This window comes from Orbicella faveolata, unplaced genomic scaffold, assembly GCF_042242905.1.
Source record: "Orbicella faveolata isolate gen_17 unplaced genomic scaffold, um_ofav_v1 contig_46, whole genome shotgun sequence".
Classification (NCBI taxonomy): Eukaryota; Metazoa; Cnidaria; class Anthozoa; order Scleractinia; family Merulinidae; genus Orbicella; species Orbicella faveolata.
In genome coordinates, this window is record NW_028301576.1 from 19,934,777 (window position 1) to 19,951,839 (window position 17,063).

At 39.5% G+C, this 17,063-nt stretch overlaps 2 long non-coding RNA genes across 2 annotated transcripts; one reads left to right on the top strand and one right to left on the bottom strand.

The window, feature by feature from the left end:
- Nucleotides 1-748: 748 nt before the first annotated feature.
- Nucleotides 749-1,320, bottom strand: LOC149098793 (uncharacterized). Its single transcript, XR_016203665.1, has 2 exons — nt 1,203-1,320; nt 749-1,123 (listed from the first exon to the last, which is right to left on the bottom strand). It is a non-coding gene; the product is annotated as an uncharacterized LOC149098793 (long non-coding RNA).
- On the top strand, nt 1,313-2,038 carry LOC149098794 (uncharacterized). Its single transcript, XR_016203664.1, has 2 exons — nt 1,313-1,585; nt 1,662-2,038. It is a non-coding gene; the product is annotated as an uncharacterized LOC149098794 (long non-coding RNA).
- Nucleotides 2,039-17,063: the final 15,025 nt, after the last annotated feature.

Sequence of the window (17,063 nt, forward strand, 5' to 3'; positions counted from 1 at the left end):
AAATAAAGTAAGAACATTTCGAAATTATAAGCTATGTGTCTATTTCAACTTAATATAGGTCAAGTCATGTGGCGCTTGCTAAAATCTATGTCTAACCCGTCAATTGAAATTTAACGACGGACGGTCAAATATTTGCACTTTTAACGTACTTTGAAAAGCTCTCGCGTCGCTCACAATCATTTGCCTAAAGACATTTTTACAGGAATCTGTAGACCATCCTTCTGCAATTCAACTACCAGAAGCTTAATCCGTTTGAAGGTTTCGCACATGGTGAAAATTAATTATATTCACGAAGTACTTTTCAGTGAATGAAATACATGCCTTCGAAAATTAATTATTTTGCACCCAAAAAGACAACGCAACATTCCCTAAAATCAACCCAATGCACATTGAAACATTGCAAAAAAACTATTTGAGTGTTTTAAAGACGGAAGAATGATGTGGTTTTGCATGCGAGGCTCTCAAACTTGTTTAATAAAATGGTGCGTTAAGAGGCCCTGCGCCTAAGAAACGACCGATGATTTCCGGCTAAAAAATAAAATCGGCCGATTTTTATCTCCCAAGCAGAGGTTACCGAATACTATTTAAAAATGAGTTTCTTTTGTTTCAGTTTCGCTTTAAACCAAAAATATCGAGCCGCAAACTTTTTCCGTCTGATAGCAGCAAATTCAGGCTGAAAATAAGCCCCCGCAAAAAACTGTTCAGAAATTATTATCGCAACGCAAAATAATGAGAAACCTACACAGTGTTGAAGAAAAAGGCCTTTTAATGCAATATCATTCGATAAACATCAAAAAACTGCCGAAGCGATTAAAAAATAAAGTTTCAAATAATGCATACTAAATTAGATGGAGCGTTGGAGCTGATTTTAAAATAATTATTTCTCAAAAGTTCAACGCTTTTGAAAGCAATCACAGTGATGAATCAGACATTGGAGGGATATACATCACGTTTCTGGAAAAACATTTTTCGGCCAAAGTATATTGACTTTGTACAAAGCGTTCAAAGTTACCGTGTTTACCGTTATCCTGCTACTTCGGCGAAGCACTTCTCTTTTGCCAATACGGCCGTGGATAGCGTGGTAAACGCCACTTTAAACCTTGCTAGGCATTCAAAGACCATCCTAAGTAGAAGGACGTAGAATTAAAAGAGAAAGGAAGATGAACAATACGCAGAAAAAGAAAATAAAAACTCGAAATTACCATCTGCTAACGAAAGTTGAGTCTGGAAAATGTCGTGGCGTGACAGCGGCCATTGACGTCATTTGTATAAATAGCGGCGGAATCCAAACGAATGCACAAATAGGAAAACAATTTTTCCTGGCCGGAAAACGTTTAGTGGAACAATGTTATATTATTTCTCACAAATGATGGTCACTGAAAAAGAAATACTTCCCCAACCGCCACACCGTTTTGGCCGCAGCGTGATCTGAGTTACGGGGTCACGACTGGATCCTTAGCCGCTGACCACCCGAAGGACATTGCAGACTCGTTTTCCCACGCTCTTGCGACTTGACCTGACAAATGACCTCAATAGCCGCTGTCACGCCACGACATTTTCCAGATTCAACTTTCGTTAGCAGATGGTAATTTCGAGTTATTTTCTTTTTCTGCGTATTTTTCATCTTCCTTTCTCTTTTAATTCTACGTTTTTCTACTTAGGATGGTCTTTGAATGCCTAGCAAGGTTTAAAGTGGCGTTTACCACGCTATCCACGGTCGTATTGGCAAAAGAGAAGTGTTTCGCCGAAGTAGCAGGATAACGGTAAACACGGTAACTTTGAACGCTTTGTACAAAGTCAATATACTTTGGCCGAAAAATGTTTTTCTAGAAACGTGATGTATATCCCTCCAATGTCTAATTCATCACTGTGATTGCTTTCAAAAGCGTTGAACTTTTGAGAAATAATTATTTTAAAATCAGCTCCAATACTCCATCTAATTTAGTATGCAATATTTGAAACTTTATTTGTTAATCGCTTCGGCAGTTTTTTGATGTTTATCGAATGATATTGCATTAAAAGGCCTTTTTCTTCAACACTGTGTAGTTTTCTCATTATTTTGCGTTGCGATAATAATTTCTGAACAGTTTTTTGCGGGGGCTTATTTTCGGCCTGAATTTGCTGCTATCAGACGGAAAAAGTTTGCGGCTCAATATTTTTGGTTTAAAGCGAAACTGAAACAAAAGAAACTCATTTTTAAATAGTATTCGGTAACCTCTGCTTGGGAGATAAAAATCGGCCGATTTTATTTTTTAGCCGGAAATCATCGGTCGTTTCTTAGGCGCAGGGCCTCTTAAATGGCGATTTTAACGGAATTTGGTAATTTGCATATTTCTTTGAAGAAAAGGATATTTTGCCAAAAAAAACTATCCAGTAGTTTCTGTCATGCCCTAGCCTATCTACCATAAAAATATGAGCGAAATCGAATTTTCGACCCTTGCCGCGAAATTAATAATTTGTCTGATATTTACCGGCAGGCACTCTCAATGGTTTCCTTGTAAATGTTTCTCGTACTGTCAACGTTATGGATATTGCTACTGACTTTTTCGCACAAAAGATCATGACCTTTATTTTTTGATCTGGAATTTTCCAGATTACTTACTGAGTTTTGCTGGATCCGGTCACTATTACGTAGCGTTTAACCCTCGGAAGTAAACGGGTGCGTGGGGGAGGGGAGGATCTAAGTTGTGACCTTAAATTTTTTCAGTAGTACGATAACCATTTTTGGTTTCAGGGTCTCTTTTCTTCTCGCCCATAAGTGCAAGAGAGAGGCACTACCCGTCAAATGTGATCACGTGCCGCTTAGAGGATTGATGACGCCTAAGGCTTTCAAAACGAGGAAGCAAGTTTCTATGAATGTTTTCCAGTTACCAAAACTGGTAAAACGCGAAACTTTGTCACTCAGCGAGCTGGCAAAACTAACAACCATGTTTTCGGAAACGTGGCGGGTGCCTGCGCACTTTCAAATTGGCCCTGGCCTTGGGGAGTGGGGACGGGACTGGTCGGATTTTTTCCCCGATCTAATGCAATTTCTGTCTTATAAATTGGCTTTTCACTTGGATTTAAAATCCTCTCCTTATATATCAAATTGGCCTATCTACTCATCAATACTGGTGAATGCGTACCGTTGTTGGTCTCGGTGACTGTATTCCTTACTGGTTAAGTCCCATAAACATTTCCTTTCTTCGTAGCTAGTAATTAGCTGATATATTTCCTTGTCTGTGCGTAACCTTTCACTTTTCCTCTTTGTTTTCACTCGAATCAGAAATTTTCCTCCAGTTTTTTCTTGAGTCTGCCATTTTGTCTTTTTCTTGGGTAGGAACCCCAGCAATGAGTCAGCGATGGTTGCTAAGAAACAAATGCCGCCGGTCGTGGACACATCGAGAAACATGGTTCAATGTCGCACGGAAACACAGAATGTTTCTGCCGTGTAGAAGAAACACATTTTGTTTCTTGGAAACTCAAAAATTGACGCTGGAAAAAATGTTTCCCGTATGGCAAAACTAGGAAACTTTGGGCGAACATGCGCTCGTTACCTATGTTTGTGGAAACATGTTTTCTCGTTTTGTCAGGCCTTTTAGGAGAAGTCCTTGCATTTCAGATATTTTGTCACGCTTTCTTTTGTCACTATCAGAGCAGGACTTCTTACACACACAACCAAAAGATTCCGTCTGCCATTAGTACTACGCGAGATATTTTACAGCAGCCTTCGATTTGCAACTTCGGATATTTGCTATTCAAATATACATTTTAAGGCAAAGCAAGTCAAATTTCTAGAAGCAGCTTCTCTGTCCGAAATCTTGCAGCGGATTCACCGACTAGTTATGAAAAATTGATGATTTTTCCTCTTCTTCTAGTGCTACTGCACAACAAAGCTACACCATTCAGAAGTCAGTCGCCTAATCCGCCTCAAGTACAACTTGCCGGTTATCATCGTGTTATCACCATTAAATGTTATTGCCGAAAACCAGGTCAGCAGGATCTCGTAGGAGACATTGCAAGCAGCTGCACTAAATGTAAAAAAAAAAAAGAAACCAAAATCATTCGATATAATAGAACTCGACGTTGAAAGCGAGATCGTCGCACGTCGAGTTAACAATATATTTTTGACTGCGACATCGAGTTCACTCGTCCGGAAGGGATGTATCTCTAGGTTCGGTGCAAAGTGACCATATCAGAAAGCGGTTAGAGCATTTATTATCGATGAAGCGCATCGCATGTTTGAATGATAAGTTTAGCCTTGAACGTAATTCAAAGCGTTTCAAATTTATGATTGTTTACAGCTTTTCCTGACATTTCAGAGTCGCTTTTGGCTGCATTTGAGGAAATAAAACACTCCGGACATTTGAGAACACTCGAGAAATGTAGAAAACACTCGCCTACGGTTCATGTTTTCTACATTTCCCTCGTGTTCTCAAATGCCCGTCTTGTTTCATCACACTTTATTATATGGCTAGCTCCATGAGCGGGCAAGATGAATCAAATCCAGCGCTCTGATTGACTAGAGCGGACAAGATGGAGCTATTTTGCCCGCTCGGGACTACCCGCCGTGTCCCACACGAAAAATTTCCCCGAAAGCCATATTATAAATCGTTATTGACCAAGCTTGTTCGGTCAAGATGGCTTGATATTGGCCTCGTTCTTTTTTTGCGAATTTATGGACCGAGACTGAGTCGAGGTCCAACAACAAGCAAAAAAACAACTTGGCCAATATCCAGCCATCTTGATCGAACACTTGGTCAATAACCCATATGTAGCACACGGGCGGCTTCTTTATTTACTAACTAAAATCTATTTTCATCAAGAGTTGTCAAAAGATCAACCATTATTTTTGGGAAGGAATCGAATAATATTTTCGGGTTGGCACAATGTTGAATAGCTTAAGGACGGTGCCTACTTTTGTTAGTGCGCACACGTTCTGCGCATCACGCAAGCCATGGTTTAAGCGCCACGCGCGTGCTGGGTTGACTTTGACGCAATCAACTACACTACCAAGTACACGACTAAAATGAAAGCAAAATTTCCCTAATGTGACCAAATCAAGTTTAATGAACTGCTGTACTTAACCAGGAACACCAGAATAGCAGCATATCGCTAACCAGTAACTGTTAACGTCTTCCAGCTGAAAACCCATCTGTTACCTGTCGAAACTTAAACTGAAATCCAACTGTAAACATGTACCTGCAGATGGCGTAGTGCGCGCGCAAAAAAAGTGCGAGATACGCAAATGTCTTACTTACTGGGGAGGTGACAGGAAAAAATGTAATGGGCACCGTAGCGTAAAAATTTTCAAAAAAAAAAACAATCGCTTGAAAAAACGCTTGGTTACCCCCACATTTTATGTTATGAAATGGAAGTGGCAAGCCTATTCAACACGTGATTAGTTTCTGGTTGTGAGCAAAATGTATTTAGACTATATTTTAGCTAAACCAGGGTAAGGCTGCCAGAGACGCTAAAAGCGCTGTTGCAACGATTTTGTTGTTAAAAACATACCAAAAATGGTCTTCATGTTACCATTTGCCATGTAGCTTAAAGATCCTTTTAAATGTGTTTGCTTTTCTGTATGTAAAGGCGAATTCCAAGGAAATCTGTGAAGAAATATCGTCTCCTTCTTTATTCAGAAGAATGCTAATTATCTCGAAAAAATGCGTGGCTACCCCCATTTTTCTTAATGGGTTCCAATAGCCCTCGCAAAGACCTAATTTTTCCGCCTGGTCCTAATCTGACGCAAAAACCTTTGTATTTAGTAGGCACCGTCCTTACGAACACGAAGATCTCTTAATACTATTCCTTCTTCTGTTGCTGAGAATTTGTAAATGAGCAAAGTTGAATGGAGGACACTTGTATCGACTTGCTGATCAAACGTGTCCACTACTTTGCTTCTCAACTTGCAGCTCTGTTGGCTTGGTTAATTCCATTTTCCATTTCGTTGACACCTACTCCTCTTATCGCTTTTTAAGATCCTTATATCTTTTCTCTTGTAGAATGTCAATTTCTATGTTTTTCCACTAACTGTTTTCCAGTTTGGGTGGCATCCCAACCGCTATGGTAAGATTCTGCCTCAGAAAGTAGCACTTCGTTCTGGGGAATGCTTTATATAAACATCGTTATTGCATACGCACGCTCCCTTGTAAGTCTTTTTCGATTCCTTCATCAATAAAACTACAAAGTTCATTTTTTCAAGTTTCACTTGGCAAAAGCTTTCTTTCTTGGTATCGGGAAAGTCAGGTCATGGATGGACCTTGACGTCCCAATTATACAGTTTTGAATTTTCCTCTTGCAGTAAAAGTTGTACAACATTTCCCAAGCAATGCCGCGGCTGTCCTGCATCCTCCTTCACGTACAGTCTATTTCATGAATATTTCAATGCAACATCGATACTTTTAAAGCCTCTCTGGAACCTTAATATAGAAAAAGAAACTATGAGATATCATGAAGAATAGCATAGCTAAAGGTAGACTCGCGGTCTGATTGGCTACCGAAGAGAGCGTATTTAGCGTAGAATTGCACTTGTGCATAAAGGGATATTGCTGACGTGAGTCGCGAGCAAAAGTTGATGCAATAGTGAAAACAAAAATGCAACTCGTGCTACGAAAATATCACCTTGGAAATGAACAAATTTACAGAAAATGAATGTCTGCCAAATTTTGAACTTTAGATTTTTAGAAAATTTGAGGAAACCACTCACACTCAAAAGTACGAGAAAACGCATAGAAGAAAAAAACAAAATGACAGAGACGAGGGAAGAAAGCCAAACGACAGTTCTTGACGAGGAAAACCAAACAAGCGTCGCGAAAGATAACCAAACAGGTATCAATGCCAAAAAAAGTCAAGCATCTATATCGGAAAACCAAACCATTGTAACCTACACAGATGACGAACTGGTTTCTTTTAGGGTTTCAACGATGCTATCCATGAAAAAAAAAAAAAAGATTTGAAGCAAAAAGGTCTTGGCAACAAACCAAAGCCGCTCAACCAGTTGAGACAGAAGATATTGAAAAGGTGTGGTCGTCAGGTGCAATCGGCCTTCAAAATCCTCGCTCTCTTCTCCTCTTGGTATGGTGGAACAATGTCACGCACTTAGGAATGAGAGGATTTAAAGAACAACATGATTGTCAACTAAGTGATTTCACCGTGACAGAGCTGTCCATCAAATACAAAGAGTGACAAACCAAGAACCGCCAGGGAAACGAATCAACTGCGTCAAAACGGGCGAGAAAGTATAACAACAAGATTTAGAGAACGGATGGTGGAGAGCGAGATCCGCTCAGAGCATTTACCGAGAACGTTGGCCATCGTCCGAAGGGTGATAACGTTCCTGGAAATTTCTACCAAAATCAGCCCAAAATCCAATATCTGGTACAAGATGGCTCCAATTGGTGGAAATATATTGGCAAAGCAAATGCAGAGTATTGCGTCCATTGCCTCCCTGGACGGCAAATTCACAAATTCGAGTGGTCGCAAAACAGTCATCCAAGCGCTCCGTGATGATTTCGACCCACTGGAGATCTCAGCGCTGACTGGCCACGCCAATCCGGAATCCATATCCAGCGACAGCCATAATCCTCTGGAAAAACAGCGGCGAATGTCGAATAAGTTGGCTGGTATCAACCCAAGTACGACAACTACCAACAGCCATTCAAGTCATGCTTTACGGGAGATTGGTCTCAACAGCTCAGCCCCGCCAAGCAACACAGCAGCTACTAGTAACCGTGACAGCAGTGCCAGTCGTTCTAGTTACTTGATGGCAGGGGCAGTTGGCGAAATGTTTACTGGAGTGACTTTTCATGATTCTCCAGTAAATATTTCCATAAACTTTCAGTCCAACATGACACCAACAAGCGACTCTGCAATGAAAGAAAAAAGAGTTGAAATGGTGACTTTTAAGCTTTTTTGAGCTATTTTTCGTAAGAGTTTACTAAAAAATATTCCAGTATTAATCATAATATTTTGAATACAATTTTTTTATAACTGTAAAGCACTTACCAGTTTTTTTGTAGATCTTGTTTAATACCGGACCGTTTGAAATTTTTCTTTCGTTTGAGCATTTCAGTTGTTGATTATCGGCGCCACATTTTGCCGAGTTGTATGGTAGCAGGCAAATCCAAGATGTTCATTGAATGAAAGAACTTTTCTATATAATCTTAGTCTTCAATAACTCCGTGTTTTGTACTTTCAGTTTTTTTTGCTGAAGATTGTACAATGTGAGGCACTGCTTTCTCCACGAGTTTGAAATAAAAGTGGTTTTCATTCTAAGAATACCTTGTTTCCTATTCGCTAGATCTTGGTACCTGACTTTGAAAGGATCTCCATTGTTTACGCACTGGCGCACAAAAATACAAAACGTTTGGTTTCGCCCAGTAATTTGGTGGCTTTAGCTATGCAATTCAAGAAAAATTCACTGCCTGACAAGTGAATTCCACGTTAAATTTCACTTGAAAAACCGATATCGCACTCGTCGCTTCGCGATTCGTGCGATATCGGTTTTTCAAGTGAAATTTAACGTGGAATTCACTCGTCAGGCAGTGAATTTTTCTATAAAATACAGAATTATCCCCCTCCATCGGTGTTCACAAAAAGCCACCTGGGGTAAAGTTTAAAGGTAACAATAATTTTCTCATCTCCGTGAATACTGACAAACACATATTCGCAGTAATGCACAGCTACACTGGGAGTACATGCAAGTCTGCGTACCAAGCATTACCCTAGTAACCTGATGGTCAGGCAGCAATTGGGGTGAGAGCAAAAAATTAAATGGACGGAGAGGGGTTAGTGGGGAGAGCAAGGAAACGCTTGATAGCAAACCCGACGATTTCGAAAGAAAAAAAAAATCGGAGCTCCTGATTGGTGCGGCGCTGTCATGTTTACCGACAAAATTTATCAAACTTATTCGAATGACTCGAACAAATCAATGGACGAACTTTTTTCAAATCGTGCTAGATTTATCAGAATTGAGCTTAATGGTATTCATTCGCTTGAAGTCTGAGCAAAGTCACTCATTTCGTTATATATACCGTTTTCTCGAATTGTGATCGTTTCGTCAACGACGTGTTTTTATGGTTTCGCTTGGGAGTCGAACAAAGCTTGAGCTATGCTCATACTTTGGGGTTTAATTCAAATTTTCCTCGAGCATCCCTTTTTCATATGGGAGTTCCCCCGCCCCCTCCCCTCCCCTCTTCAATCGGGACCTCAACATTTGTATCGACGGGACACGATGCGATGTATTCCGTTTGCAACGTTTTCCACTCAGCAGCGACAAATTGCACACTTAAGCCCTGCTCCCTCGAGATATATTTTTGTTATCTCCAAGATTTTGGGAGGCGTGCCAGACTCGATTATGGTTTCTTTCTCGCATTTTGGGGGCTAGGAGAATAGAGACCCCAAGAACGAGATTGTGGTAGCAGCCACATTTTAACATTCAGATTAAGCGAAATCTAGTCTCTTTTGACAGAAAGTTTCAAGTTTTCTAGAGCATGTGGTATTCCAGAACTAGCACTTGTTTACATTCCATTGTAACTACGTTAATGTTTCATCGATTTACGTTAATTTCCAGCTTAGTTAAATAGTGAAAACCAAGATGCGCGATCCAAGAACTTGTGGACTTTTTAAGACGCTTGTTATGTTGTTATGACTTCAACCACTACCCTCCCCCCCCCCCCCCTCCAACCACACACACAAACCCAGAGATAGGTTTTATGCTGGCGATTTCGAGGGTTAAACCTGTTGTGACATACGTTTTCACTATATTCCAAGAGATGTGGTTCTTAATTTTTATGTTCTATTTGAGATATTTGTTAATTTCAGTATTTACAGTGTCCCCAATTAATACAACAGTACTAAATACATTTGACACTTGCATAAAGTTATTATTTATTACCATTATTTTCTCAGATCTCTGCAGAAAAACTTCATAAGCAACATATCAATTGAAACATTTTCCCATCTCAGTAACCTTCGGTATTTGTAAGTATGCAAGTTCAAAATATTCAAATCACCACCCCCATTACTGACACTGCCGAGGTTTAAGCTGCGTCAATAATGACTCAATTTTTTTTCATTCAACGAATACCTTTAAGTCCTATCTCTAAGTTTAAGTTATATTCGTGGCCTTACCTTCGAAATGACGCCCATAGTCTATTACACCATTCTGCGCTCTCGGAAAGTCCTATTCCCACTAACTAAATGTTCTACCATACAAGCGGATCTCATAACTTCCTTTCTGCGCATATGGTAGCAATTACTTCATCAGAATCTCAAATATTCGTAAATTCGATATGCTGAATGCTGTAATGTATCTGTGGAATCGATGTTTATATAAAAGGAAATATCTGAACTTTAATTTTATTAGATTGCTCAATGAAAATCGTCTCCAAGTCATCCCTGATCAAGCATTCAAGAAACTGAAATCTCTGGAGATACTGTACGTATGTGAAGCTTGAATCAAGCCCAGCTGAATTACCAAATTATCAATCACAACGGGCAGCAAATTTCCCTACTGTAGTAACCGCTCGATTTTCAGAGTACTCTGGAATAAAAAGAACGGCAACTGTTATGGGATCATATTTGGAAATCTCAGTCCCGGAGAATCAAATCTTTGAAAATATTTCACAGTCGTTTCATTGCATTGGTTCTTTTCAAGTTGTTTTTTATTGTTCTTTGGAAGTTCTCTATGACTGTCAGTGGTTAAATGCTTTTTTGTGCGTGTGCGATGAGGCCATTAAGGTATACTTATTACTTTCAAAATTGCAAGGCGGGATTTCGAGTCGGAACTCGAGTCAATATCTCAAGCCACAATTTTAAGGCAGGATGGCGATTATCTCATAGCTATTATTGTGAGACGAGTTATAACGCGGTATCGCGATCCTCTTATACACAATACACCTCATACATGGTAAGGCTGTCTCTGCTTGAGATCCCGACTCAAAATCTTTACTCGAGTTCCAACTCGCAAAATAGTATCCTAGAAGTTATTGCACCTGATTTTATCAAAGAAATCCCTCGTTCCAGCCGAGTTTGAGGTCCACATGTAAGTTAATTACTGAGTGTTTTTTCTCTCGACTACGCTTGGTCCAAAAAATCCAAGGGGAAAACCAATGTTGTGTATTAGAGCGGTTTTCAATTGAGTGTCATAAACCCAAAACCAAACCAATTACATACCAATTAGACTACTCAGCCAATCTCAAACCGCAGTAAAACCAAAACCAAAACCAAAATAATTGTCTAATTACTTTCGACACTCAAATGAAAATCGCTCTAATCCTCTATAATATCTTTACCTTTATCCCTAATGTGTCTCGACGGGTTCGGGAAGCCATTTTAAGTCACGCGGCTTCAAATGACTGACATCTATCAAAAACAAATCAGTGGCGGATAGACCATTAAATTTTTGGAGGGAGGGTGAGCATTTTTTTTCCGAACAAGATTCTTTTTATGTTTATTTGCTGTTTACGTGTCTTTTCCATTGCTCACACATTTTCATTGTTTAATTTATATACACTGTACATGACTCGAACTTGCCCGTTAGTTCGCCTCAAAGTAAAGCTGGAAATACTTCTTGTTTTGTATTCTGTAGCTTGCTCTCAGATAACCCTATCAAGACTATTGGATCACAAGCTTTCACCATTGATCCAAAAGGAAATCTGATGATGTAAGTATGGCTTATTGTTTATTTTTATAGTACAACACTAACTGCCCTTCATCTTTTCTGGCCAAAACTGATCAAGTGGAACGACTATGCGGACCACTTTTAGGCGACTGTCTAAAGGCAAACTACTTCACCGCTAAATTTTCTCCGATTCTGTTCGTTTAAATTGATCACGTGACACGATAGGGTTCATCGACGGAGAGACATGCTCGGTCGTCGAAAATATCCGGATGGATAATACTCGACCGTTATTATTATTTTTATTTATTTATTTATTTATATTCTTTTTCGCAAACAGGCTGTACGCATAAATAAATATTTGCCCTGCAACTATGTTTTTACATAAAGATAAAAATAATTCACTCGATCTCCAATGATAGTTTTTAGACAAAATTAAGATAACAGGACGAAAACGTCAATTGGGCGAAAAGAAGGTTAAAGGTTGGCTTTTATTTCTTGTTTTGCATGTTTGTGTGGGTCAGTATTGGTACATGTTTACGTTCAACTTAATCCAAAGAGGTATACGTCAATGGAAATAATGGGAGCTTCAAGCGCTAAATGCCGGTTGCAAAATTTGAATAAACAGGTTCATGTCGTGCGCCATTTTTAAACACGCGCAAAAGGAAAATTAAGTGGTGAAAAAAATGACGATAGAGTGCTTGTCTCGGGCTTATGGGCTGGATATTAGGTTCTAAGGCCCCATTTATATGGTCTCGGGTACCCGGGACACCGCTCCTCCCGAGTTACCCTGACCGAAGTAACATTTCTTAACAAAATTCGACCAACCGTTTACATAAGGATCGCGAACCCGTCTAGCTCGGGGGGCCGAGACAACTGGGTGGGTGAATAGTCTCGTCTCGGCAGGTCGGGTAAGCCCGGCAGTCGGGACAACTTTTCTTCATGTAAACACTTTGGCTCGCCCAACCGGAACAACTTTCGGCGTGGCGAGTGTCACGTGTTGCCTGAGTTTAGGATTTAAAGCAGAAATTTGTAGGAAAGAGGTGAAAATTAAATCGGCAAAACCCACTGAGATCGAATGACCGGGGGAAACTCAAAGAAAGAGGGACATTTGCACATTTGATTATTCGATAAGGGATATCAATAATCAAGCAGGGTCAACTTTGATTCGGCCCTCAGGGACTACGTTTTACATATGAACGCTCCATAAAGTTGCCTCGGGGGGAGCGTTGTCTCGGGTATCCGAGACCAAATAAATGGGGCCTAAAAATTAACATAAAAGCCCTCGAACTTCGTTCACTGGCTAATAACTTTTTTAACATATTAATCTCTGCTGGCAACAATCAGTCTATAGGTCCTCGACAAATAAATACAATATCAAGTCATAGATTAGTACTGTAAAGCTTACATGTTTTGCGCGACACAGGACCTCCGTTATTTTTCTCAAATATATAAAGGATATTACACGGTGGCGAGAAGATATGAATTTTATGTTGTCGTGGCAAGAACAATATCTCACTCGTTCGCTGCGCTCACTTGTGAGATATTGTTCTTGCCACGAGAACATAAAATTCATATCTTCGAGCTAACTTGTAATGTTCTTTTTATTATATGGACATACTGATTACGGCGTTTTCTACGATTTTCCGAAGATTTCCGAAGATTCTCCAAAACTTGTCCGAAGGTCACACGAACGTTGCCAAACATTTTCCCGAAAATTTCCGAAGATTACCGAAGATTGCAGAAGACTTTCGAGGAAGACCCGAAGATGTTTCGATGATACAAGTACAATTTAAGAGACAAACTTGATATCAGTAAAATCATCGATATCTTCGCTAGTGAGGATATATATGTTATTTGCCGACTAGGAGGTCCGTATAGTAAAAAACTGGTCACAGTTTTTTACTATACAGACCGACCCTAAGCGGCAAATAACATTATTTTTTTTCCTGCAGTAAATTGGTTTTACAGAATACAAATGAGTTTGTTTACTCAACTCGAGCTCTTGTCATTGAATTGGCTTGCACGCCGTCTACTAACTATTTGTAAAAAATCTCGGCAACGAGCACGTAAATCAGATAGTAGACAAAGAAAGATGTATTAAAGAACAGATTTTTTTCGAAGTACTTTGTGCTAGTTGAATTTACTTCACCAGTTAAGCTCTCCAAAATTGTTTTTGCGGTGTGAAATTTCGTGCGGAGTTTGAAGTTTTACTACAAAAACAATTTCTGTGAGTCGTTGCTTTTAAAATCACTTGAAATTAGACTTTTCTATCGTAAATTGAATAGCAGAAAGAGACGAAATTCGTTGAGTTTATTCCACAGAAATTCTCCTAAATACAGCAACGATCAGAGAGGTAAAATTGACTGAAATTGACTCAAATTTTACGGCAAGAGAAACACAGGACTACGCGCCATTACAGCGCCAAGCTAAAAACAATCAAGCAAACTCTCACAACTTCGAAACACTCAATTGAATTTCCTCACAGTGACTTTCCTTGCCATTTTAAAGTGAACAGATAAACTTGCGTTGACTAATCGTTGATGGATGTGTAAAAAAGGCAAAAGATTGACGATTACCGCTAACTTTTAGCAACGAAATTTAGGCAGCGAAGAAAAACTCCGGCCAGTGGGCCGTATCATAAGAAGCTGGACCGGTCACGTGCATGTGATTAGCCAATCAAATTGGAGGATTTAGGAATCCGGCCCGCTCAGATGCTTGAGAAAAAAATAATTGGAAAATATGCCACTCGAGTCCCGGATGTGGTTTCGTATGAATTTTACTAGTGGTGTATTTTCCAGTAAAACACTCGTGTCTACATAATAAATGTACGTAATTAAGCCTGTGTACATGTAATCGCTTCAACGCTGTGCGTGTTTAAGTAGCACTAAAAGCAAATATTTCATACTCGATTTGTGTTCGTTTTCATAATCTGTATGTGGTTCTCATCCCCTGACCTAACCGTTTTGCTCAGGCGGCAAATTAGTATGTATTTGCTCCCAAGCATCCCAATGGAATTCAAAAAGGCCGCCGTATCCCTGAAAAGGTCCTTTTTTTGAGCTGTATTTCTCGCTGTGTTTTAGCCGACATTATTCGAACACGTTCCAATTGCCCAGTCTCTTTTAATAAGTCGCGGTGCTATTTTGAATATTTATTTAATAAATGACGTCACTCGCGGAAAGTTTGTTAACACGTGGCTAACAAGGCCGACACGAGACCATTTTGTTTGAGCATAGATTTAATTTGTGAAATGTTTCCATAGGCGATCATTCCTTTCACAGTCGAACCTGTATATAACGGCCTGGTATTACGCGGCCACCCTCTATTAAGCGGCCAGCTTTCAAAGCCTAATTTTTCGCTCATACAAATGCTGTACTATTTGTTCCATGTATTAGGCGGCCACCTCTAAGTGGCCGCGGCCACTTTGTAGCAGTCCTTTGTTTGCCTTTCTTTGTTATTTTTACCTGTGTTAAGCGGCCACCCTGAACGTAATAACTATGAAGTCGAGCGTAGCAACTCTGAAATTACGGAATGAGATATTTTGATGTCAACAGTAAGTCATAGAAATACAGTGCTGTTTACCGTAGAAGAGTAAAAAAAAAACATATAATTGGAAAGTATCTTTTACACAATGTTACGTATGTTCACCGTTAAGTTATAAGTTGGCACTGAACTTTGTTTAAAGTATTAATTGCTTGAAAGAGTGTTGATTGTCCTATTGTTTCCTTGCATGAAGTGTTTTTGTAGATACGCCATTAAAATTGACGTTAGACCACGCCCAGTGAGTATTTTTATTGATCCTGTATTAGCGGCCAGTTCCTCAAGTCTCGAGGGTGGCCCTTTGATACAGGTTTGACTGTAATTTACTTTTCTTACGAGTAGGCTTAAGCACCTAAACAAATTTATTGTAGCTACCGTGCGAAATATCTCTGGCTTAATAGCGGAGCCCCATACCTTAGAAAATTTGGTAACCCATCGATTCGAAAAATTTTGGTTGTCACGTGACCGTCCGTCCGTCCGTCCGTCCGCACCTTTATCATAGCTACATCTTTAATTTTGGGCGTCCACGCTATTGGTAATTGACAGCTGTCACAAGCTATCCGCTGACCATTATCACGTGACTATATCGTGTGCTCAGGTTTAGATCTCATCAAGGTTGCGTGTTTTTTAAAGTTGACCGCTGACCAGTTACTGGTTTACCGATTGGATCGCGCGCTCAAGTCACGTTATTTCTCTGCGGGAGAAGGAAGGAATACTCGCAACAGTTTCTGATCCAAAAAAAAAATTATCTTTTTCCTTTATCGTCAGTTATTGCAATCAATCCGCTTTTAGGCTTGGCTAAATCTATATATTAATCCTACAAGAAGAGTTAGAAAAAAACAAACAAACAAACAAACAAAACGGAAGAACGAGTTTAAGTTGTGGTTAGACTTTAGGGCGCTATTTTATACCAGTCTGGGGTCACTAAGGCTGAACCTTTTTTCTTCTCGATGACCTTAATTTAAGTCAAATATACCTTTTCTTAATGTTCGTGAACTATCATTTTAATCGACCAAGATTCAGAAGATAACTTTCTCGCCTTACACGTATAATATATAAACACCACAAGTAGGAAAATAGGACTTTATGCCTCTTTCCGGGTCTGGCACTGGATGTTCTATGATTCCAGCCACTCCCAAGTTTTCTGTCCTAGAAGGCTGCATGTCGCTCCTGATTCAATAAAGACATTTGGCAAATGGACACCTCCACCTTCAACGGTTACTACTTCCCTTCTTTAGCCCGGCCTATCCCCCACGTAAAACAAATTGTCATGTGCCGAGTTTTGTTATGTTTCTTTTTCACTGTAAAACATAATTTGTGTTTGTCTTTTTTTACTCGCGCTTGAGGTATTTCTCTAGCCACGCTAATTATAGCTGATGCCTTGTCTCTGGCCCTTGCCTATAGAGGGCCTCTTATGAAACTTTCTTTTAAAAGAAGGATTCAATGGGATTTACCGTTAGCCGTAAAACGGACTAACAATGTACCCGTTAAACGTACCAATTGGAAAGTTTTAACCGGAAGCGTGAACAAGTTTATCCACTAAAGTGCTAGTCTCAAGATGTCTTTTCAAAAGACAATTTTGTCTTGTCTTATTAATAGTTTTAATCTATATTAGTCTACAATCATATGATGATGGTCTTAAGACGTTAGATATATTTTGCAGTAATCGTACTAAATTTTTAACTTTTCAAAACAGTAAAAGATTAGTTTTCAACTCTTTAAAACGTCGCGAAGGTTGATAATTTTTAAGATTTCTGTTAACCGTAAGGAAAATAGATTAACCGTAAGCAAGATTGTAATCTCTTACGGTATAATCCGTATAAGCCACCATCCCATTGACACTCTCTTAAAATATCCAGTTTCTCCACGCTGATCACACTTTCTAACTTGAGCATGGTCCTCTCGACCGTTATCAAACAGT